The sequence below is a fragment of the Lagopus leucura genome, unplaced genomic scaffold, assembly GCF_019238085.1.
Source record: "Lagopus leucura isolate 7727_CA_CO unplaced genomic scaffold, USGS_WTPT01 Super-Scaffold_100157, whole genome shotgun sequence".
Classification (NCBI taxonomy): Eukaryota; Metazoa; Chordata; class Aves; order Galliformes; family Phasianidae; genus Lagopus; species Lagopus leucura.
In genome coordinates this window covers 6,545,202-6,569,132 of record NW_024962334.1, presented here as the reverse complement: position 1 = coordinate 6,569,132, position 23,931 = coordinate 6,545,202, and the positions used below count along the sequence as shown (strand labels likewise).

At 42.7% G+C, this 23,931-nt stretch overlaps 1 protein-coding gene across 23 annotated transcripts in view; it reads left to right on the top strand.

The window, feature by feature from the left end:
* ARPP21 (cAMP regulated phosphoprotein 21) overlaps positions 1–23,931 on the top strand; it is a 193,436-nt gene that overhangs the window by 42,478 nt on the left and 127,027 nt on the right. Inside the window, exon 2 of one of the 23 annotated variants that reach the window (XM_042888335.1) lies at positions 8,233–8,464. The exons of 19 other annotated variants lie outside the window; for them this stretch is intronic. The gene's annotated coding sequence lies outside the window, so the exon portion shown is untranslated. Of the gene's footprint in view, positions 1–8,232; positions 8,465–19,446; positions 19,496–19,787; positions 19,854–21,199; positions 21,263–23,931 lie in introns of those variants that run through there. 3 more of the 23 variants (XM_042888336.1, XM_042888333.1, XM_042888338.1) reach the window with 3 other exon arrangements.

Genomic DNA, 23,931 nt, shown 5'->3' with positions numbered 1-23,931 from the left:
ATACAATAATTAGATTGCATGAAACAATTGAAAACTACCAGAGTTTTCACAACAACTCTCTCCAGAGACAATCAACTGCTTCACTCGAGCTCCGTCTGTACTGTAAGTTCATTTTCCTTTCATCTTTTGCCTCACAGAATGAAACAAAAGAAGTGAAAAATGCAGGAAACTGTAATGTGAAAATATAACAAAGCAAAGAACGCTTAGCATACAATCAGGTTATTAGAAATGGTTTTGGCTTTATATCGTTACAAATTTCACTGGTTTCTAATTGCCTGAAGTAAACTGGCTCAACAAAAGGCCATTTAGACCATTTATCTTAAAATTGTGTTTTTAGGAAGGTTATATCCAAATCTTACTGCATTACCAAATTCTCTATATTCAGTATTAATGTATATATACAGGTATATGGACAAAGAAAGCATCGGATTGAAATATTTGGGCTGAAAATAAAATATATTATAAGCCGTATAATGAAGTATTAGGAAGCCTGAGAAAAGCTCTTGAATCTGTTCTTCAAAAAAGAAAATTGCATGTCAATGATCTATTAGTCTTTATTACAGAAAGAAGAGAAGGGGAGTTTGATGGCGTGCCTTGATTCAATCTAGGATCTACATCTGAGCTACTGTTGGCCTCACGATCATGGGGAGACCGGGGAGAGCCTAGGGAGAGAGTGGAGGCTTTTGTTTCTGTGTGGTTTGTGCACCCTTTGTCCCATATTTCTACCTTCAAATATTTGAGAGCTTTGTTTTGAAGTGGGCTGTTGAAATCTTTGGCAATCTTTCAAAAAAAGGTCTTTTGTCTGCTACCCAGTCCTCGTAGGACTTTTTTATTAACAGTAATAGGATGGTAAAATGGATGTACAAATGCAGGCTTATTGGCAGTGTGCATCTATGGTTATTAATTAGGAATGCGATGAATTAGGGTACATTGGGAGTGTAATTTGGAACAATAAAAATAATTGTTGACATGTTGTTACTAGTTCAGAATGATGCTTTCCCCTGGAATAGAACAGGTCACTATTTTAGAGGATTCTGTGGGATTAGAGGGAGTTTGGGGAAAGAATGACAGTGATGAATAAAGGCATAGAAAAGCTCTCGTATGAAATGAAAAACTTGTTTACTTTATAAATAAAAAGACTTAGTGGAGACACAGAAGTCTATAAAGCAATAAATGGTTGCAAACAGGTAGATGAGGAACTTCTGTACTGCAGCATCTATGAGATATATAAATGGGAACACTGAACATTAGAAAAGAAGTGCTTTTCTACTTGATATTAGAAGTCTGCTATTAGCAGACTTCATGAACTTGAATGTTGGTCACTTACATGGAAAAATGTCAGAGGTTTGGTGCTAGAAAGCAGTTGTTAGTTTATTTCCTTTAGTTCATTTCATTATCCTAGTAGGGTCAGATCTACTGTGGTGAATTCTAAGTTTTTCTATGTGCGTGTGTCTCCCAAATCTCTCTTCCTTTACAGGAAACATAGCTGCCTTCAACTCAAGAAAAAACGTTTTTCCCTAACAGTGGGACAGCAGATCTCAGGAAGCACATTATTTTTGTAAGTTTCTACGTAGAAAGAAAACACATTTCTCAGTTGTAACTGTTCCTGAAACTAGGATATAGCATGCTGTAGGGACTAAAGTTACTAGCTGTCCACAGAAGATGCTGGACAAGAAGACTACTGTAACTTCCTTCGCTTCTGCAGTCCTTTAATCTTCCTGAGCTGGTAGCCTGTAGGAAAAGGCAGCTTATTGCAGAGGAGCTTCATCCAGCTAATGCTCTCAGTCCAGACAGTAGAGGAGGTTTGACCACGTTATAATTCTCAAGGAGAGTCTGTAAAGCAATCCTTTCTTCCAGCCCTACTGCGAAGGCTCTCCCTGTGTAAAGGTAGAAATGGACTAAGCTTTCTTCCATTGAAGTCCCTTTTGACAGAACAACAAAGGAGGAAAAAGGAGATTAATGTTCCTAGCGCTTTGCAAAAATGAGCAGACAGGGTAGGGTGAGAAAACTTTCCCATGGCAACTGATTTTCAAATAATAGCAACAAACAGAAAGGCCTGAAATGGATAAGGAAAACAAACCTATTTGCCTTCTCAACAATGAGTTATAGTCTGTATTACATCTCATGAATAATATGACCCCCTACAAGAAGAGAAAGGGGAATCTGAGATAAGAGTTACTAAATGTTTCTTTTTATCGAGCATTCCATGGAAAATGCCAGGGTTTCCCGCAAACTGCAACAACAAAAAATATCAGTTTGTTTTCTTCTTTCGTGCATTAATTGCAGTGATTGTTATTATATTGTACGCATGACATTCCAGCACGTTTCTCTTCTTTGTTTTCAGACAAATTGGTCTGTTCTCTCAGCAAAGCTTGGCTGGTTAACAGTGGCTTGTCATTCATTTGAAAGTCTTTTCTAACTTCATGACTGATCCTGTCTGCCTTTGATTAAATCATGTTTTAAAACATACTTTTACTTGGACTTCTCCAGTTTTCCCAGCTGCTGTTTCTCATTTCACCAGCTTGCTGAGTTGATTTCAAGTGTTTTTACTGAAAAAAATTCTCTTGAGACATATCACGTAGCTAAAAAAGCAAAACAAAAGATAATCTAATTTACCTGAGGGAGTAATCCTAGAAAAAAAACATCTGCTGAATACTGGCTAATAGTTTAGTAGTACCACAGCACAGTAAATGAGTGTATTCCTCTGTTCCTGGGACTTGAATCTGCTGGACATCACTGGGAGATCTGGAACTTGAAGTTTTGATTCTATCAGAAACAGGGGTTTGTTTGCACAGCAGATAGTTCCTCTGTTTCTCAGAATGCTATCACCTTCTGCTTCAGGTGCATTAAAGGAGCTGAGTACTGAACTGAAAAATTAGTTACTGTGCCCCAGCAGTAAGCTGCAATAAATGTATTTTTTAACTCACAGCCCACCTTTATGCACACTGTGTTTTACTGTGGAGCCTAGGAATTGTTTTAACCTGTAATCCATTCCTTTTCCTTCTTTTATTTTCCTTCTAGCTCTCAAAGTGGCCTGCAGTAACATCTGTTAGAGTTATGATACACTGCAATGACTTTCTGATGCTGGAGCCCTGTAGCACTTTGGCTATGCAGCAGGAAAGAGAAAGGCTTTTCTGTCTACATGATCTATAACATTGTGCTGCTAATTCAAGAAGAATGAACTATTTTTAGAGGCTACCAAATGACTCAGAATAAAGAATCAATTGTATAACAGATGAGAAACTGAACATCAGGTTTTTAGCAGCCAGATAATCTGAAAGAAATCAACTGCATATCAGTTCAGTAGGGTTCTGTAACAGCATCCCAAGTTAATTACCAGCATATTCCTGAGTGTAGAACCTTTGTTATAAGGAGCTGTGGCTGCTCTAAAGACAAGCAAAGAACCCCTTTCTCCCCTTCTGATGGGAAACATGACTTTTACTGCAAGAGATTTATGCCAGTGCTTGATGTTGACTGCATTGCACCTAGAGTTCTAAATCCCATTCAAAACTGCTTATCTTATTAAGTGAGGGGTTTAATAGTATGCTTGGACAGTCCGCAGCCAAAACAAGATGAGGAGCTCTTTCACACAGTAGGAAAATGATAAATAAGATGATGACTGAGTATGTGCTAAGTGTCAGCTCTGTGAGGATGACGGGCCTGAAATGTAAGTTTTTAATATAGTGTTTCTCAAATCATATTGATTTCACTACTTGAAATTTGCAGGTTCATCTCATAGAGTTTTGGGAGCGCTGAAAATGTCACTACAGACTCAACAACTGGAAAGTTTTGCATTTGAGTCAAAAAAAAAAACAAAAAACCAAAACCACAAACCACAAACTACTGCAATGTTTACTCTTAAATATGGAGACAACTTAATAGCACTAATATTTCAGCAGTTTTCTACAACAGTTTATTAGGTGCACCGCATGAAGCTAAGATAGAAGTTTTTCATTACATACCATGAAATGAGCAATTTTTAAACCTTACCCAGTGTTGTATAATGTTCCTGTAAAGATGGTTGTTAAAAATGAGGCTCAGGTGAAATCAGCAGCACAAATTCAGAAATGCTCTGATTTCATCCCATCTGCCAGAATTTTGCCTCCTTCTAGAAGGTGCTGGATTTGGGGCAAATGTTGGTAATGAAGAGGCTTTTACTGTATCATGAGTTCAGGCATGCTGATGAGACTGTGCCAAGATGAAACAACAGGCTGGGGTCAGCAATGGTAACATTTGCATCCCCAGCTTTGGAAAAAAAAAAAAAAAAAAGAACAACCCATATATATACAGAATGAACTTGAAAAACTGGCAGAAAGAAGGAGGCCAGACCCTGTTGCAGCTGAGTTGAGGGCTGCCAGTAAATCTTTGCTGGTTCAGGTGGAAATGTTTCCACTGTGTCGTTTATTATGGTGTTTAATATGGTGTTTGATACTGGAGCTCCTCATTGCTTCTCAGGTGGAAGCTATGTGCTAGAGAAGCTAAAGCCTGCAGGGCTGTGGGAAAGGAACAGAGCTGCGGGTGTCACTAGCACCTATCTTGTGTGTTTCTTCTGTTTGTGGATTTTTTTTTTTCCCAGTTGCATTTCCTGATGAATGAGAAGTCATCTGAAGAAACAGTAATTGGATTTGACACCACAAGCACAGCAGCAATGGAAGCAGGTTTCTCAGCTGGGCAATCTGATGATCTAACAAGCTGTCTCAATGAGATTAGCAAGTTTAAGGTCGTGTGACATTATTCATTAGTTTTCTAACACACTAATCTTTACAGTACCCTTCCCATTTTGACGCTGTCTCCTCTAGCTACAGGCTCTGTTCTTTTAAACTGCAGACAATACAGCTTGTTAATTCACTCAGCAACAAAGAACTAACGCTCCCAAGCCCTTCACCCCTTTCATTAAAGCTCTAAGGGTGTTTGTTTCACGTCGATGTCATTTCATTTTCAGCGGAGAGGTGATGAGTTGATCAAGAAGGTATCAACATGTTTTTGTGAAGCGATACCTGGGAAATATTGGAATTGGTTATGTTCAGGAGAACTAGTAGAATATAATTGTGCTTTCAGAAATGGTCCAACTGCAGGAATGTAACAGCTGATTGCCCAGAGGAAGTACCCAAATCCTCTGATTAGCAAGTTCTTTGTTCATGACAGCATAGCAATTGGAAAATGCAAAAGAGTGAGAATGTCTGCTGTTCCATACTATGCAATTGAGTGTTGTAAGGAAAGAAAAACAGAAGCAATGTATGTGTCTAAATAATGCTAGATGTGTTTAGACACTATTAGGATTTCAGCCCAGCATTGTCTGTGCATTGTCAGATTTTAAATTCATCCCCAGCTCTCCTCGCGATCACTGTTACTGCTTTTTGGATTAATCCCTTATCAGTGTGGAGAAGTCTCAGTATTCAAAGTATGTTGTTTTCACATCAGTTGAAGTCGCCATCATCAAAGAACTGCATTTAACTCAAAAGAAAAATATTAGCTTCAGTTGCAGGGATGCAGGAGTTGCAGAAAGAAAATGTGCTGTGCGACTCCTTTTCTCCCCAAAAGACTGTAATGTGGAAGAAAAAATGTTTGGTATGCATGAACAAAAATCAACAAACAAAATGCATCTAACAGTATTTGTTTGCCTTGGGAGTTTCACACATTTCTTTTCTAGTGAATCACAGTATGCATGTAAATATCAATTGCCATCTCTCAAGAATTAGATTCATCCTCTATTTTTTTTGCTATTCATTGTGTGGATGAAAATTTTGAGTATCATAAAGAAAAGCTGCTTGCAAACTGTTTTTCAGTTAGGAAATGTAACGTCCTATTCTGTCTTATTTTGGGCTACACCTATAATTGGAAATCAGCTGCTAAGAAATGAGTTTACTGTGCTAAATCATATTGCTTTATTTTACTACTCTACTAATCCCGGTAAGGCTAAGAAATAGTTAATAGGCAATCTGTAAGATCCGGTAAGATGACATTTGGAAATCCTGCAGTCATATTAGTCATTAGCCATGGCAATATTCTACCATAAGGCAATGAGTCAGACGATTGATTAGAGAACCTCGTCGTGGTATATCCTCCAGCATGAATATGGAGAGAGGGAGAAGTAAAAGGAGAAAGGAGGGGTGCATGGGGCACAGGATGGCAACATGGAGGAATGGAAGGGCAAATGGAGTCTGACAGATCTTCTAATTTTTTTAGAGGTAAAGCACTTCTTTATGGTGATAGAGAAGAAGCAGAAAGTACAAAACATGAGTCTTGAGGACCTACGAGGCATGCTGAGTGAAATCCAGCATCACTGGAAAATCTGATTTTCTCTTTAAGCAGAGCATCTTCTAGAGATGTGGACACAGCAGCTGTTGGCTACCTTTTTTATAGGCACAGAGAAGACTTTAATTGAAACACTGCTTAATTCTGCTCATTTTCTCAAATGGATGTCTGGATTTACCAACTACCACCGTGTTTGCTGAGGAGCAAAAACAAAACGCAGCACAGAAACTGACATAAAACTTACAGGGGATGCTGGAGAAATGCTCACTTTAGAAAGAGTTCCTGGGTACTTGTATGGGAACTGTTGAGTCATGGCCTGAACCAGTGATTGCTCACCTGAGGCAAGCACTGAGTCAGCCTTGGGAGCACAGGTAAAGGCGATTCAGCTGTGTGACCAAAGGGGTGGAACCTGGCTGCACCTCTCCTAGACCCATTGAAGGGCTGACTGTCCCTGGCGAAGGGTCTTTTGCTGGAGATCCCTCTTCTGTGGAGTCTTTCCTGCAATCTGAGATCTTTGGATACAGGTGATGCTGTTTGTTTCTTTTCCGTTTTCACCATGATGAAACTTTCAGCTGTAACACCAACTGTAACAGTACAGAAGTTAAAAGAAAAGAGCCCTGCTATTTAGGGGGTTGTGGTGGCCATGTTATGATCCTCCTGCTGCTGTTTTGGAAATAAGTGCACTGATTTTGGCTGTAATGCTCAAGCGTGCAAAGCTGGGTACCTGCCCCATCCCTGCAGTCAAAAGATGCCAGCTTTTGGCAGAAGAAAAGCAAGACGTGAAAAATGCAAGCATTGTATGAATAGTAAGAATTATTCACACAAGAAGAAATTAGTTGTGCAGCTAAGAGTTTGCAGCTAAGATAATGCAACACATTATTTTTTTCCGAAATTCATCTCTTACTGTGTGCTTCTCTTTGTAGCAGGGTATAATAACCTAGGAGTTGCCCAGAATCAAATTCATCTAGGTCCTCGAGTGATGTGCAGTTCCATCAAAATTTTTAATTTGTGAATTATAATTGTAATTTTACTCCTACACATTTACTAGCATTTGTCCAATGGACTTGCATTAGAAACAGACAGGGGCGCTTTTGCCTTTAGCACATGGAAGCTATTAGTGAGATGTTTTCCTTGAAGACACTTTCTTTAATGGGTTTCAATGGTTTTCTTGGTCTGCGAGGCTTGTCTCTTTTCTTAGGTAATTCAGGAAAGAGATTCCCACTTTGGTTTACGTATATAGGAAAGTAATTACAGTTATAATACAGGGAAAATCTGATCTGGTTTATTTTTGGCTTTTTTTTTTTTTTTTTTCCTGAAGTATTCTGACTTGTGTAGAAGTGCTCTGTCTGTGATAAATACTAACTGCTTTATAAATCAAAATGAATAATTTATTGTTTGTGCTTTTTAAAAACTGTGTTGATCGATACCAAACATTTCAGAAGAATACATACAGATGATGTTATTGGCAACCGAGATTGCTGCTGTGATCAATGTAAAATTCTTGTTGTCTTCAATGAGGCTATTTTCAGACTAGGACGTAGGATGCTTTATTTTTGCAGACTGCCATTATGTAAACTTTCAGTGATGGATAGTCCTTTATCTGGAATTACAATAGCCACAGGAAAGATCAGAAGAAACAGGTGTAAAGGATAATCAGTGGCATTGGGAAATGGGTTGAATTGCTCAAAGTTAGGCACTAAATTAAAGGCAGAATCAGGATGAGAGCCTTCATATTTGAAGGCAAGACGTAACTCCTGCTTAATGATGTTGCTTCACATGCAGCTCTCGCAGGTGATGCATGGCTCATCTTTCTTGAGCTGTGGAGATCTCATAGCATGTAACAACAAAACCAATTGCAAGAACAAGCTGCAGCAGATTACTCCCCACTGCCACCAACTACTTCTTGTAGTGACATCTCACCTTTCTCTCCACCATGTCCCTATGAGTATGCAGCACTTCTCTCTGTGTCACTTACAGGTGAGCTATAAAGCTCTCAGAATGTTCAGAGAAGAGATGAGACAAAAGGAAGTTCCACGCTTCACGTGACCATCAGATCAGTTCATCACAAGCCCCCCTGTAGAGTCACAGATATGTAACAAGGTTCCTGCCCATCGTGCCTATCTCACTTTCAAATTGTTTAATAAACCTCATCTTCTTCATAAGGAATCTCAGAAGATCTGCTAATTCCTTTTCAAGACAATGTTGTGATGTAAGCATATTTAACTGTCTTAAACAGAATTTCCAAGCATAACAGTTACAATAAACAAAATTACTGTGAATAACTATATAGTATAAGGTTAATGCCATGTAAGGTACACTTGTGTTTTACTTGTCATACTATATGGACTGTAAGCTTGCTCTGCCTTAGAAGTAAGAATTAGGATTGTAACCTCAAACCGTGATACTACTTGTAAAGCTGCAACTAATTTTATCTCTTCTGACATAACTATCAGCCTTCTCTAGTAGTCCTTACATCTTTGTACGAGGGTTGGCTCAGCTGGTTTATTATGTTTGTATCTTGCTCTGTGATGTCTCATTTCTTCTTTCAAGTGCTGTTAACAGTGAAGTACATTAAGCAGTCCAAGGACTCCATCATTTTCTTTAGAGTACAATTATTTCTAGATAATACTGGCAAATGCATTCCAGAGGAATGTATCTAACAGAAACACTCTTACATGGAGAGATGTTGACTGAGGTTCATTATCCAACTGTATTTCAAGGAAGATTATCTACCATGTAAACTATCCATAAGTAAAACAGAAATTAGGGTCACAAACCAATCATTCAAGAGCATCTTAGGCTTTTCTTACCCTATTCAAAGGATTTTTTGTGTACATGCATTCAGTTGACTCTCAATTGTTCTGACATTTCTTGATGGGCACAAAAATATGATTGAAGAGTATAATCAGGCCCCTTGTGAAAGCCTAACAGGCTCTGTCCAAAATGTCTTTCACATTCAGACATGTGTGACAAGATAGGATTAAAGAGAATGGAAGGATGGATTTCTCATTCCTTTAAGGCAATGGTGGTGGCTGTTATTGTTTTAAACTGCAAGACATCCTCTGATGCTAGAGAGTTTCAGAATTTACGTAATTCAAATTCTGATAAGCAGCAGCCTTGGAATGTGATCTTAACTGAAGATAGCAGGATTATCATCCAGTCTACTCTTTGAGTCATGAATTAGGCCCTCAGAAACTTTCTTTTTAAGTTGTTTGCTCTGCTAGGACTGCATAGTTGCCATATGAATCAAGAGGTGTTTGAAAGCAGACCAAAGCAGTGTGTCACCTCGCAAAGGCCACTCCATTATATTGAACCTTCAGGGAATTACTTATTTTAATTTGCTCCCAGATTTTTTCTGAGACACTGGCAAGTGATTAGAAATTTACAGTATTAAAAAAAAAAAAAAAAAAAAAAAGAAGCTGAAGGAGCTTTTTTCACAACAAACCCAATTTTATTTCTTCTTTCTCTGTTACATCAGAAGTAGGAGTTAATATAAAGGTAATACATAAGTAAACAGCTTTGGCAAATGAATCTTCCTCTTACTAAGTGTCCCCTTGCTTGGTGTCAGTGAGTGTGCCATTTATACCTAGCCAGACATTGATTCAGTCAGAACAGGACAGGATGTGCTTTAGTCCCAACTGGGACTATACTCATATTCGAATTATGTGTGTATTTGCATAGATATTGGCTCCCTTCTTTACTAACAGGAGAAAGGCATAAAAGGAAACTCCCGTTGGGTTGGCAGGAAATAAGTTTTTCATATGCACAGGTACTCGATAATCTTAAGGTCAAGTTTCCAGCAAGCAAATGGGATGGGAATAGCTATACTTTAATTAACCCATTTTTTTCCCCTCGGCTGACAGCAAATTTAAATTTGTCTGCAAGAATCCAATTGCTGTTGGCAGCACAGGCACTGAGACGCATGCAGCTTGTGCAGGCGCTGGTATAGGCTGCAGTTTAAGTACTGAGCTCTGAATTTCATTGCTAGGCTGCTCCCCCTCAAGTGTCTTTCAAAGTCTTCTAGGCTCTGGTTTATTCTGTTACCTTTGTCAGTGTAAAGTGCAGTAATTTATATTTGTCACAGCTGCCCTTCATTTGGTGTGGAGCAACCTTGGGCTTTTGTCTTGTCTTTTTTATCAGCGGAGGAGTCCAGTATTTTAAATAATTAAAAACGCATGAATAGTTGATCTTGGCGATACAGCGTATAACACTCAGGTGTCTTAAGTGAAAGCCACATGTTTTTTACTTCCACTGCCTCGTTTACTTGAACTAGATTAAAAAACTGTTGTCATGAAAAATTAAAGATGATAATAATAGGCATTATTATCCTGTTTACTACATGTTGCTAATATAGAGAGATTTAGATTTCTCCTGAGGAATGGTTTGATGTATATTTGTTTTCAGTTAAATTGATTTAAAGAGAAAGCTACTCTATTTATCTCTCTATTTGCTTTCACCGAGGAGGGGATAAAAGTTGCATACTTATTCCCCTTTGCTACAACACCGCAGGAGAGGCCTGCATTGGGCCTCATAAAGAGACCAGGAAGCTGGGTAATTAATCACGAGCTTTTATGTAATAGAAAGTTTAAAATTCATTAACTTTATATCGGAGGGTTATGAGGGAGAACATGTTGTGAATGAGAGGGAGAGCCTTATAATTAAGGAAGTGTGTAAATAATAATGAAAGTCATTAGTGCCATTCAGTTTGCAAGAATGTCATAATGTAATCGGAGCATTAAAGTGAAATTTGCAATGACAAACATTAACGATACAAAAGAGAGAAAATGTGGTTATCTTTAGTTTGACAGCTAATGTCAGCTTTCTTGCAAGGCCCAGATGGCGCACAGGAAAATGTTATGAACAGCTTTATTTTAACATTTTTATGATGTGATATTTGGGAACACAATGTCACAAACACACAAGGAAGGTTGTGTTTGTGAACCAATAGTACCTTGCAAAGGATGGAGTCCAGCGTTGAGTGACTGAGGCAACAGGCAGGGAGTCCTGTCATTGATGCAGGGTTGTTGTTGCAGTAAATGTGAGGTGCAATGTAGCATGGTATTACGAAGTTGTTAAGTTTTCTGTCTGTCTCATTCTTTCCCTCTGGATGTGCACTTTGGATCTTTCTTTCCCTTTGGAGGAAAAAAAAAAGCAAGAGGGGGAGGGAGAAAAGGAAGAAAATGATTTAACAATTATGCTGGAAATTATATGATTCTAAAATTGTACCATGTTCTGCTCTTTCAATGAAGGGACTTTCTACAGTATTGCACACTGCAAAGGCTATAATTTCAGGGCGTGAAAAAATGTAGATTCCAAACAAAGGAAAATTTAAATATGTCTAGAGGATAAGGCAAGATGAAGCAAGAAGGCAGCCGGAGAAAATCTGGGGGAACTGTATTTCAGACCAGTGACTGAGAAATAACTATGCTTAAAACTCCAGTGCAAGACCTCAAAGTACTGAAAGCTTAAATGTCTCTCTTAGCATTCAGCCTGTGCCAGTGTTTCATGTGCCTCTACTCACAGAATCACAGAATTGAAGGAGTTGGAAGGGACCTCCAGAGATCATCGAGTCCAACCCCCCTGCCAAAGCAGGTTCCCTACACCAGGTCGCACAGGTTGGCATCCAGGCAGGTCTTGAACATCTCCAGAGAAGGAGACTCCACCACCTCCCTGGGCAGCCTGTTCCAGTGCTCCGTCACCTCACTGTAAAGAAGTTCTTGCGCATGTTTGTGCAGAACTTCCTATGCTGCAGTTTCCAGCCGTTTCCCCTTGTCCTGTCTCCACTCACCACTGAGAAGAGTCCGGCCTCGCCATTCTGCCCCCCACACCTCAGATACTTATGGACCTGGATCAGGTCCCCTCTCAGTCTTTTTTTCTTGTAAGCAGCAATACATTCCTTAGTGTGTGTTTTCGGCAGCAGGTGGAACCTGTGTAAAGGTTGATTCGAAAGCGTTTGAGAGAAACACTGCAAATGGCTAAATTGATGCCAGCCAAACTCGTATTCTGCTTGCAGTGTTTGGAGCACTGGTGCTGTGAAGCTGGAGAGGTGAAAGTGTGCTGGAAAGCAGCGTGCTCTGCTCACAGGTACAGGGCACATTCTGAGCTGTTACAGCACTCAGCCTGGGGAGCTAAGAGCCCACGAAGAGGCTGGTGAACATAGCAACTCCCATGCCCTATCACACGGATTTCAAAAACTCCTCAGTAGGATTGTAACCCAGAGGCCCTTGAAAACACTCAGAGTTCCAAATCAGATGACAAAGGCCCCGTTTTTGCTGGTTTTATCACAACTGACAGTACTTGAGAGGTTGTTAAAATGGCACATAGCAGGAGTTCTTCCCGTTCCTAATTCTTCCCTGTTTGTTATAGGGCTACTGCCTCTGTTGGAGGTTTTGGATATGAATGTCCTAAGCAGAGTCATGCTGACTGTGAGCAGTATGGTTACATCTGTGCCTTTCTTGCTCATTTTTACCAAGTACAAAGAAGACTAATATGCTGTTGGTGCGTGTGGTATAAAAAAAAGAGGCAGTCCTACATTGCCTCCAGTAGTTTGTAAAGTGCTGGTTTTGGCAAGCATGATTTAAACAAAGAGCCTACGCTTTTCTGTTTGCTTCTCATTTTTTAAACTTCAAGTTGCTTCTGTTTGGCACATCTGCTCACTGTTTAGCACATCAAGCACGATGTGGCCTTGAAGAGGGCAACTACATTTTGTCATGTGGATTGTGATGGAAGCCTCTCTGTCAGAGAAATATGTTACACTCCTCATTCCCTCTGTTGCTGAGGGTCTCCTCATCTCCTCTTGTGCCGAAATAATGACCAGTGTTTGAACTTCACTGCCTGTTTGCTGCTGCTTTTACTGAGCAGGTTAATAAAGCTGTGTGAGGGTGGGTAAAACACAGATGGTCATAATTTTACAGAATGAGAACTGACTTTCTTTTCCTTACATTTCCATATCATAAATCTCTGTGTAGAGGACAGATCTGGAGAATTAGTTTGTGACATGGCAGGTTTATCCTTGTTTAGGTCTGATGTATTTTTTGTGCTTTTCTCTTTCAATTAATACTGCTACAGTAATGTTTAAGATGTGACTATTCATTGTACCAGCAGCCACATCTTGAAGTCATCATGCTATTTTTACCTCTTTATACTCAAATATTATTTCTACCAACTTGGGAGTAACTTTAGAAAAGCCAAACCTTCTTCTAAAAGCATACTGCTAACTGAGGATCCTAAATCAGCAACAATTTCCAAACCTCTTCAATGAGATGTGCTGAACTCCTTCACTTTGTGTATGGTCCTGAGTCAGCAATTCAGGCTTGCAGCTGCTGAACTGGGAGCAGCTGGACCAATGTCAAAGCCAGTGGCTGGGACGTCCCCAGTTGATTTGCTCTGTACAATAGCTGGAGCAGTCCCAGGATTAGTGTATGAATATATTCTGTTGGTTGGAGGCTGGTAATGTAGCTTTCTGACAAATGTGAGCCTGGGAGTATACTGCAGTAATGTAGGGTGGGCTGCACAAAAACAACACGCCCAACTTACAAAGATGTCAAGGCTGGGATCCTTGCTAAAGGCTCTGATATTAAACAATTCTTAAAAAACAAAACAAAACAAAAAACGAGACTGAAGAATATCAACCTACTGGTGTATTACTAAATTGCATGTCAAAATATCTGCAAGGTAGGTCTAGGTCTAGTGGGAGCCTTTTCTGAAGATGTTCCATTCAAAACATGCATTTCAGAGAATACTAGACGTTTCTAGAAGCAGAAGTTAAGAGGGCAACGTGTTCAGAGGGATTTTAAAGAGAGAAATTGAGTCCTCTGGGTTACAGGAACTGTTTGGCACAACAGTTCATGTTTTCTTCACCTCCAGATAATTTCACCAGCTTCAGTCTCCAGGTTTTCCTATCATACCTGATCAGGCAGTAGCACTGCCTGCTTAATGGGCAGTACATTGGGTTACATCTATTTGCTCTGATCAAAATGCAGAACAAAGAACTGGTGAACATTACCAAGACTGACAATGTGAAATAGACAGCTGAAAAGAAATACCTCACGGTCTGTATGATTGTTCTCTGTCTACTTACAGGTCATATGATCATCTCTAAAACGTATCTGGCATTACTTTTGAGTGATAAAATAAGCCTATAGTCCTAAAACCATGTTTTACTGCTATTCTTAATATTGTTGTGGCAGAATTTCTAGAAGGTAAATGAGGATTCCTCTCTTAAAATTTTTTCCTCTCTCTGTAATTTCCTAGATCCACTTGCTCAGCCAGGAAGCCCCTTGGTCTCCTGACTTCCTTTCTGCCAGGATATTTAAGAACAGATGATTCAGTTTTAGTGATGGTTTAGCAGAGGGAGAGGCCATGTACTTTTGGAAGCCTAAACTATTTGTATGCGTTTGTGGTAGCTGAAAATTGTCACCAAAGTTTGTCTGCTCTCTAGATGCTGGGAGGAAAGCAATACTCTCATGCTTTGCTTTAGAGAAAGGGGTGCAGTAATGACTTTCCTTGGTGAAATCTTGAAGGGAAATTGCTTTGTGCTGGAGGAGTTCTCATAGTTATGGCTCCTATGCTGATGACTGTAAGTACTCCCCTGGAGATGCTGTGTTTGTCCTAAGCTTCCTTAGAGCCACTCATAGTTGTGATCCAAGCAGTTCTTGGGCTCTTAGGTGACCCTGAACCATCAGATTATTAAAGCTCATAAATCATACTGAAAGATCTTGGAATTTCCTCAGCTTGATTACTCCCCTACAGTGCATCTAATCTAAGTAGGTAGTGCACATTGCCCGTGGTAAGTCACAGATGGCAAGATAACTAGCTTGCTGCATTCCCTGCCTAGGACTTCTCTTTTCTCACTAGTTTCTTGCTGCTCCATTCAAACACCACAGCTCACAGCATTCACCAGCTGAGTCTCTCTTCTTATTGCTTTCATTCATTCGCCACTGTACATCTTGTCTCTCAACTCAAACATGCATACTGCACGTATACATTATAAAGAAAAAAACCCAACATGATGCTTAGTTCCTACATCAGAGATGTGCTTACACCCAGAACAACTGAGAACAGCCTCTGACTGCATTATTTAACCCGTCAAACTTCTTTAAATGTTGTTGGCCGTGTGTCTGAGTGATAATACCAGGTGAGCCCTCTGTGTGGCCTGTGACTTACTGTTGAGCTACCAGCCACCATTTAATTCATAAAGCAGTCCTCTGTCCCTCCAACAATGACCTGAAAGCCTTCAGTCCTCTTGCCTGTAAGCATAAAGGAAGGAAAAAGCTTGTACAGGAATACCCATTTACACCAATGCTAGCTCAAAGCTACAGTTCAGATTCCTGCTCATTTTCCTCTGCAAGTCACAGCTGAGAAAGAACTGCAGTTTCTGGTCTTGGAAGGGATCAGAAGACACTTCTTTTTTTTTTTTTTTTTTTTTTTTTTTTTGTGAGGTGAGGAACTCTATAGTGGAATATCCTTTTCAAGAGATATAGATATGGTACATCAAACATTTTGAGATTTCTAAAAGAAACTAAGAGGGGATTTGAAATGTCAAACACAAAGAAACGATGCTTTCCTTTTAGTGGGGAAAAAAATATCTTCCTCAGCCCCTCTAGCAACAGATTATATTTTTAAAGGGTTGTTCATTGATCTTCCTCTGAAGACAGAGTGTTAGATTTAGGTGCATGATCTTAATCCTAATGAAGTCCATTGCAAAATTCTCACAGACTTCAGTGGGAATAGTATAAAGCTTCATTTTTGCTTTGTCAAATCTGAAATACTATTCAAGTTGTACACAAATCGCTTGGTTAATTTTCCTTCACTTGTGGTGTTGTCACTGGAATAAATATTTCAGCTCTCCCTGAGAAGTGTCTGAGAATTAGAGTGATTTAGCTATATTTACATTTTGGAAAGAGCTATTTTAAATAGAAGTGCAGTATTTTTGAGTCCATCTGCAAATTATGCGTGATTAATTTGTTTGTAACACATAGGACGTAAAAACGGAGGGGGGAAAAAAAAGCTTTAAAACGAACTGCTAAGGCTGATCTCTTTTGCAGAAGATAATGATAAAATACATCAACAGTTAGGTTATTATACTGCAGTGCCTTAATCTGAATCATTGCATAACTCCAAAACACCAGAGACCACACAGTAGCTTTCTTTCACTGAAAAATGACTAGAGGAAGAAGAAATGTGCAACCAGTCATGCAAGCTTTTATTAAGAAACACTGCATGCCTTCTATTACAGGAGTCTCCTGTGGCTGCAGAACTGCATGAATCCCTGTATGTTTCTCCGACATCGTATACTTGCAATCTGATTCTGGTTTTGAAAGCCCACTAATGTTTTCTTGATTTCTAAGTGAAATTGAGTGAACGTAGTTACAAAGTGTGCTCACAGTGAAGAAGCATTATAATCTGTTGTGATGTTTCACAAATGTCTCAAGTTTTGTGCTGCCTGATGGAATTTTGTGTACGTACAGTGAAAGCATGTGCTGCAGGTTAACTGCTTCATTCCAAAAATACTTGGAGAAGTACTGTGTGACAGAGCTTATAAAATTTTGACCCCGTTTAAACACATAGCTCCTGCTGACTTCCATGAAGCTTAAATGGACAGTTATCCCTATGCATGCCTACCAACCAGCACAGACGGCAGCAGACCATTGCCATGGTTTCCCATTTCTTAGAGACTGTGATTGTGCAGTGACTGTAATTTTGTGATTTTTCTTTCTGCACAAAAAAGTCCAAAAGCAAGATGCGTGCTCTGTTAGAACCACAGAATGACTTGAGTTGAAAGGGACCTTAAAGCCCACCCAGTACCAAACCACTGCCGTGGGCAGGGCTGCCACCCACAGATCAGGCTGCCCAGGGCCCTATCCAACCTGGCCTTAAGTACCTCCATGATGGATTCAGGACTGGCTCCTAAAAGATTTTGGGTGACTTATCAACAAAGGGAGGCAATGTCACCTCCTCACAGGTGCTGTGCCTGATGCTGCTTGCCATTCGGAGTTGAAATAGTAGCTAGGATGAGGGTTATTTATTTATTTCCCTTTCCTCTTGTTGCTGAAGCTGGCATCTTTCAGCATTTAGTAGCTTGCCCCAAACATCCTGCCACGCAGGAGAAAGGGGAGTGAACTGCCACGACTACAGTTTGAATAAATTTTCATCTGTTTTCAGAGCTGACATATAGCTTCAGTGCTTCCCACTGCAAGGGCACTTCAGGATCCAAACTGCGGAGGAGAAGCTGTGGGTACGTGGCAGCTCTTTCCCATTGTGCCTAGTGACTGGGGCAAGGCTGTGAAGTATCCCCTTAACCCCCTTTACAGGCTGGTTGAGGTCTATATTGAATGAATGCCTTTCATGTCCTGCTGCAGCCTCCAACTTTGCTGGTAGGCTGCTTAGGATGATGTGCAGCAGCCAAGTGAGGTCCTTTGCATTTCAGCACATCTTCAACGCAGCTTTGGTAGGCATGAACTTTGGCTGAAAAAAACACTTCAAAGCCAAGAATGGGTCCTGCCCCAGTCACCAGCTATTGCAAGCTTCGGTGTAATGCTGTTTTGTAGCCTTTCTGTCACTCTTCTTGCCATCAGGTGCAACTTGTAGCACGTCTCAGGGAGATATGTTAAACAATGAAATCAAGAGCAGATGGAGCCATGTGTGTGCATCATAGGAGTCAGCCACATCAGGAGGTGCATTAGCACATGGGTCTTGGTGTCCTTGGCTGAATGCCTGTGATCACTGGAGGCGTGCACCAGGACTCTGCTAATGCTCTCCCCAGTACGGTTCAGTGCTTGCTGTATTCTTCCAGCCCAACCCTGCTGAGTGGTCCTTGGTGATGGCAGGTGCTCATTTGTAAGGGGAAGAAGGGATTCCAGGGGTGCTGGGATAATACCCACTAAACCAACCCCCCCCCCCACACACACACCCCTTCTGTGTACTTGTCTACATTTGACTGAGTTCTGCAGTTGCTAAGTGTAGAAAACTATTCGGAAACAGGGAATTGTTGAAAGCATGTAATAAAAAGAGTGCATTTTCACAGCGTATTTTAAATTAGAATTATCTGTCTGTGGGAGTCGGGTTATTCGTATCGCTGCAGACAGAAACGATGACTGTATTTTCTAGCACCTCGTTGCGTTACGCTGATGGACTGTTTATTTTTCATCTGTAGGATTGCTAATTGCAGCCGGTGCCAACGCTGCTGCCCCTTTCAGGTGACTGTGGTGGAGGGCACTGTAGAGACGCACAGCTATTACACAGAGCGTGCACTTCCAGCAGTTGAACTGCTGGATCCGCTCTGATTGATCTACGGCAATTACATTTGGTGCTGCACCGCTATAATTTCATTGCACGTTAATAGCCACCTAGCGCAGAGGTAAAGGCCCTTTCCTCTCCCGGTGCAGAAGGAATGCCTGGATTTATTCAGCTGAGTAAAATGAGCTGTGATTTTTTGGAGCAGATGGCAGAGGTTTTGTGTGTTGGAAGAGCGTTTGCCGGTGCAGCGCCGTTTCCCTGCACCCTGACGGTTGTGCAGGAGCTCCTGGAGAAGTCCCATCCTCGGGTCCTGGCAGGGGGAGGGGAAGAGATGGGGATCATGTGCCCCATTTTGAGTGGCTCATCTGCTACCACCCAAACTCTGCTGCAGTCCCTCCCTCCCCCCCTCTTCAGCAGCTCGGCTGAGCACTGCAGGCGCTGTCAGATTTCTCTGGCAAAATTAGTGATAAAACACCCCCCCCACACACGCACACTTTCACTAAGGCTGGAATCGGGGGCCGTGTTTTTAAGGTTGGGGGGGGGGGGGTCGATGGGACGCGGGTGGGAGCGCTTGGCGAGGGTAAGAGGAGACGAACGCGCCCTCTCCCCTTTATCCCTGACCGGCGCTTTGTGTGAGACCCCGGCTGGGGCAGGGCTGCCGGGGAGGGTCGGGGTGTGACCGGAGGAGCAGCACCGCGCGCACAGACAGGCGCACGGAGGGGCACGGCCGCGGGGCAGGGCCGAGAAAGAGAGAGAGAGAGAGAAAGGAGCCGCCCGGCCGCGGTGTCTGCGAGGAGAGAGGGGCGGGAAGGGTCGGGCGCGCCATGGCGGCGGAGCCCGCGGCTCCTGCTAGGTGGCCGAGGCGGCGCGAGCCGGAGCGGCGGCGCTGAGCGCAGTGAGCGCGGAGCCGGCGAGCAGCGCGCCGCTGTCTGCGGTCCGAGGCGCACCACGCTGCGTGGGCGGGGAGAGAGAGAAAGGAGAGGGAGAGACTCGCAGACAGACAGTACGGCCGGGAGCGCGGCGCATAAAGGACGGGGGACGGGCGGGAGGGAGAGCGAGCCGGAGGGGAGCCGGGCAGGCACGGAGGGGACCGGGGCGAGGGCAGGCGGCTCAGCCCGGCGAGAGGAGCCGGCCCGGGCGGGAGGCGGCGGCGGCGGGTCGGGCGGCACCGCGGCACCGCGTTCGGCCGGCGGCGGATCTCCTCCCGCGGCGGAGGCGGAGGAAGAGACCATGTCTGGCAGGAAGACGGGCGCTGCGCTGTAACGCGGCGCGGCCGCGGCACCGTACACTCAGCGGGCGGCCCCGCGCCGAGCGCAGACACCGGGCCGGCGGGACGCTGGGCACATCCCTTATCGGGCAAGGTAACGACGAGACGAGAGAACGAAACCAAGAGCGAGACAGAAATCGCAGGCGCTTGCGCGGCGCGGTGTCCTTTGTTGTTGCGATTTACGTTTATTTTTTTCGTTCCAGCGTGCTTTCTGGCGCCCCGTCGGTGCCCCGGGCGCGGGGCCGTGAGTGGGGCCGGGCGGCGGGCGGCAGCGGTTTGCCTCAGAGGGGGGGGAAGGACGACGCTGTGTGTCATCGGCGGTCCGGCGGGGAGGGACGGGAGGTGCCGGAGCCGGGGTGCGGGGTACGGGGCGGCGTGCGAGAGGCAGGTGGGGCTGCGGGCAGCGGGGGGTGGTGTACCGGGAGGAGAACGATGTGAAACACGCAGAAAAAAACCCCAAACTTTCACTCGCCGGCATCGAGGGATACGCTCTGCGTTGCTAGAGGAAAGCGTTGTTCTGGAGGGTGGTGACTTGAGGAGGAAGGGTCACTTGGAGCCTCGTGAGCATCTTTCTTTTTTTTTTTTTTTTTTTTTTTTTTTTTTTTTTTTTTTTTTTTTTTTGTCGTTGTTCTTGCATGCAGCGAGGGGAGCCGGGCGTTACAGCGCGCTGTCAGGCATCCCGGCAGCCCGCTTGCATTAAAACAGCGTTACCGTGCTCAGTGCAGCGCCGCGTGCTTGTTTGTGCCTTTAGCAGTGCCGCTTGCGGGTCTACGGACGTGCTCGCCCAGCGCAGCCGTTGTGCGGTGTTGTTAATGACTGTCGTGTTGTGCATTCGCTCATTGCCTGCACCGGCGGGGGATGCGCGCGGTGTCGGGGCCGTTTGTGCACCCGCTGCTCCCAGGTGCGTGCAGCCCTCAAACCGGCTTGCATTCCGGTGAGCGCTGAGATGGAACAAAGGAGCCACGGAGCAGCGCAGGTGTGTGTGTGTGTGTGTATATGTATGTGTGTGTCTGTGGGTCACCTGTTTGGCTTCCCTGCCTTGTCACTTGGCTGGGTGTGCGTGAGCTTGGCGCGTTGGCTGCTTGACCCGCTCCAAAATGCCACATGTAAGTTTTTAGGTGAGCGCAAAGCGTCAAAGCTGAGAGTTCTGGGGAGGGGAAGAACGCCTGTAAACTGACCCGCAACTTTTCAGTCACATCACTTAACTGCACGCTGCTTTTTGTTTTAGCAGCCTTCGTCACGGATCGAGGCAAGTTTGCGTGCGCAATTAGGCTTGCACACTGCTAATCTCACACAGGGCTTGCCTCCCAGCTCCCAGCTGGGCATGGTTACCTTGAGAGCTGAGGTGTCAGCACTGTCGGAGCATGCTCCGGCGGGGAGACCGGGTGTGTGCTATTTTTAATACTATTTATTGAAGATGCTTCTCACTCTGCGATGTACCGAGCATAATGGAAGAGCAGAGCGATGATTGGTTATGGATACTGGAAAAGGAGAAATGCAAAGGTAAAAATGGAAATCCCTCAAATGCCTCCGTTATGATTATCGGAAAAAAATGCGGTTGTGCGGAAAGCTGAGCGATGAGCTGCACTTAAGTCAAACTGTTTTGTGGTATCTACAGTGATTTTCTTTTCTTCGGGAAGTTGTAAGGAACAAACTGTAGCTAGAAAATGATTTCTGTGCTGTTGATTTATATGATTGCATTTGGATATGTTTAAGCTGAGGAATGTTCCATTTTACTTTTTGATGTTGAAAAGTCTAATGGTAGAGTAGCGCGAGGGAACGCTTTTAAAATCTTCTTTCTTTTTCTTTTTCTTTTTCGTGAATGCAGTGCTGACCTATTTTAATGATTATTGATGTTCTTATTGGTAGCTTCCTGAAGCAGGACTTCTGAGTTTTCATTGCTGCATGCAGTATTTGCAGAAGGCAATAAAACTGCTTGAGATACTCGTGTAAAGCAAATACCTCTAGATAAATACAGCGTGTGCCATAACGCCAGATGTGCAGAGATGGTTCTCCAAAACTGCCTTGTTTTGTTCCATGTATCTGCAGTCAGAAATGCACGCACTGGCTGTCTGCTACAGTCCTTGGAATCATGTAGAGAAACTAGCCTTGCGTAAAGATTGTTGTCTGTAAAACAAACGTATTTCCTCTGTGTTGCCTGCAGTTTTACAGGATGGTGGTCTAAGAAACATCTCAGTACCCCTCCTGCAAAATCCTTTTTCAGGCAGTTACACCTTCCTGCTCTGTGTCAGTCCTGACTGCCTTGGGGCTGGGCGTGCGGATGAAGGTTGCTGGGATGAGGGTTCGCTACATCATATCCTTGGAGGAAAAACTGCTTGAGAAGGATAAAAGAAACATAATTTTAACACAGGTGCAAGGATAGATCACAGACAGATGCAAGAACAGTGCTGCAGTCACTATGAAACTTTATCCTACTGGTGTAACAGTATGGGTCAAGTCATGTTTTCCTGATGGCGCTGCTTTTCCTGTGGGCTTCACTGGGGTTATTTGCATGATGGCAGCAAACTGGACTTGTCCTAACAAATCATTGTTATCAAATAGAATTTCAGTGAGTACGTCAAAGGAACCAAAGAAATCTTAAAATTCACCGCGCTCTTGGCTTCCTCCCAGGTTACAATTTTAACAACTAGCATGAAACTTAGAATAAACAGAGGGAGGGGGAAAACGTGTGCTTATCTAGGATGGCATGCTTACACTCTTCCTTTCCTCCTTCATGCATCGCTCTCACTGCAGTCAATGGGAGCTTTAAATTTGGAAGAGCATCCAGAGTTTGGTTTCATGGTTTTGTCAGTGCTAAAGAAAGACCCAGGGACAAATCTTCAGCAGCTGTGAATCAGTGTAGTTCCATAGGGTTTAAGAGCAGTGTCAGTTTACACCAGCTGATGATACGTCTCTCTGCTTATAACGTACAGGATCCGTAGTGGGCTTTGAGTAGTATTATCAGTTTTGATGGCATTAATTTCAGAGCAGGAAAAGGATTCTGGCAGATTGGACAAACCCTTGTTTATACGGTCCGCTCACAAGCGATCACTGAGTGCTCTCATCTCAGCTTATTCTCCCAGTTGTAAAGAGAGTTTGTAACCTACGTGATTATTTAAAGGACATGCTGTTCATATTAAGTAAGTTGTTTTCAAAACCACCATTAAAGATTGGCGAGTTGAGAAGTAATGTAACTACAGCAGCATAATAAACTTGCAAAATGCGTTTGTCCCCTGCTTGTTCATTTATTAGATTTGGAGTTCTATTATTAATGTCCTCAGCAGGTAGTAAGTCATGCAAATGGGTCACTTTTTCTTCTAGAAGATTGAAACATTCATCAAACGAGTAATAAGGAGTACACAGCAAAGGCTGCGTACATTCCAGTGGGAAGGATTTGATTTGGAAGAGTTCAAAGTACTGTGTTTAAATGTCTTTGTATCTGTATGGCAGCATGCGTTTCTAGGACAGGTTCTGTTTTGGCGACAAACTGCAATCCAGGTAAGTTGAATTTTCGCCATTTTAAGGCTGGATGACTAGAATTGCAGAGAAATTATGCAAACCATGTCAGGTCATGCATCTCATTTTTGACAGAGCCTGTAAACAAGACCTTTTCCAGTCCCCAGTCATACGCCAATCATCCCTGGAGAATAAGACACCCCATCTAATTGCTGCTTCTGTTTTATAATTTTTCCACCTTATATGTGAAATGGTAACTTTTGAAAACGTGTCACTAACTTAAAATGCTTATGTTTGTGATTATTACAAACATTATGTTTTGATGTAATTGAATGATAAAAAAAATACCTTTAGGACAAGAGAAAGGAATGTCTCCTGCTTGATCATGTTTTCTTTAGGAATTGGTGAAGGCATCTATAATTTTAGGTGGTCATACTGAGACAAGATACGTTTTTCTTGGGTTCTTAAGAAGACATAATCTCCACCAAACACAGACCACAGTGGCTATTGTTGACTATGGCAGTGTGTGCACCTAGTTCAGTAGAAGAATAACTTTAAAGAAGCATTAAAAAGCCAACTTTTTAATTAAGGCTTCTTTCTTGGTGAGTAACGTCTGTGAGGGATTCATGCCAAGTAAGTTCTCCTTTGTCAGTGAAGGTCCAAACCACGAAGTTGCAGGTCTTCAGGGCTGAGGCACTCATTGTTTCCTTGCATTT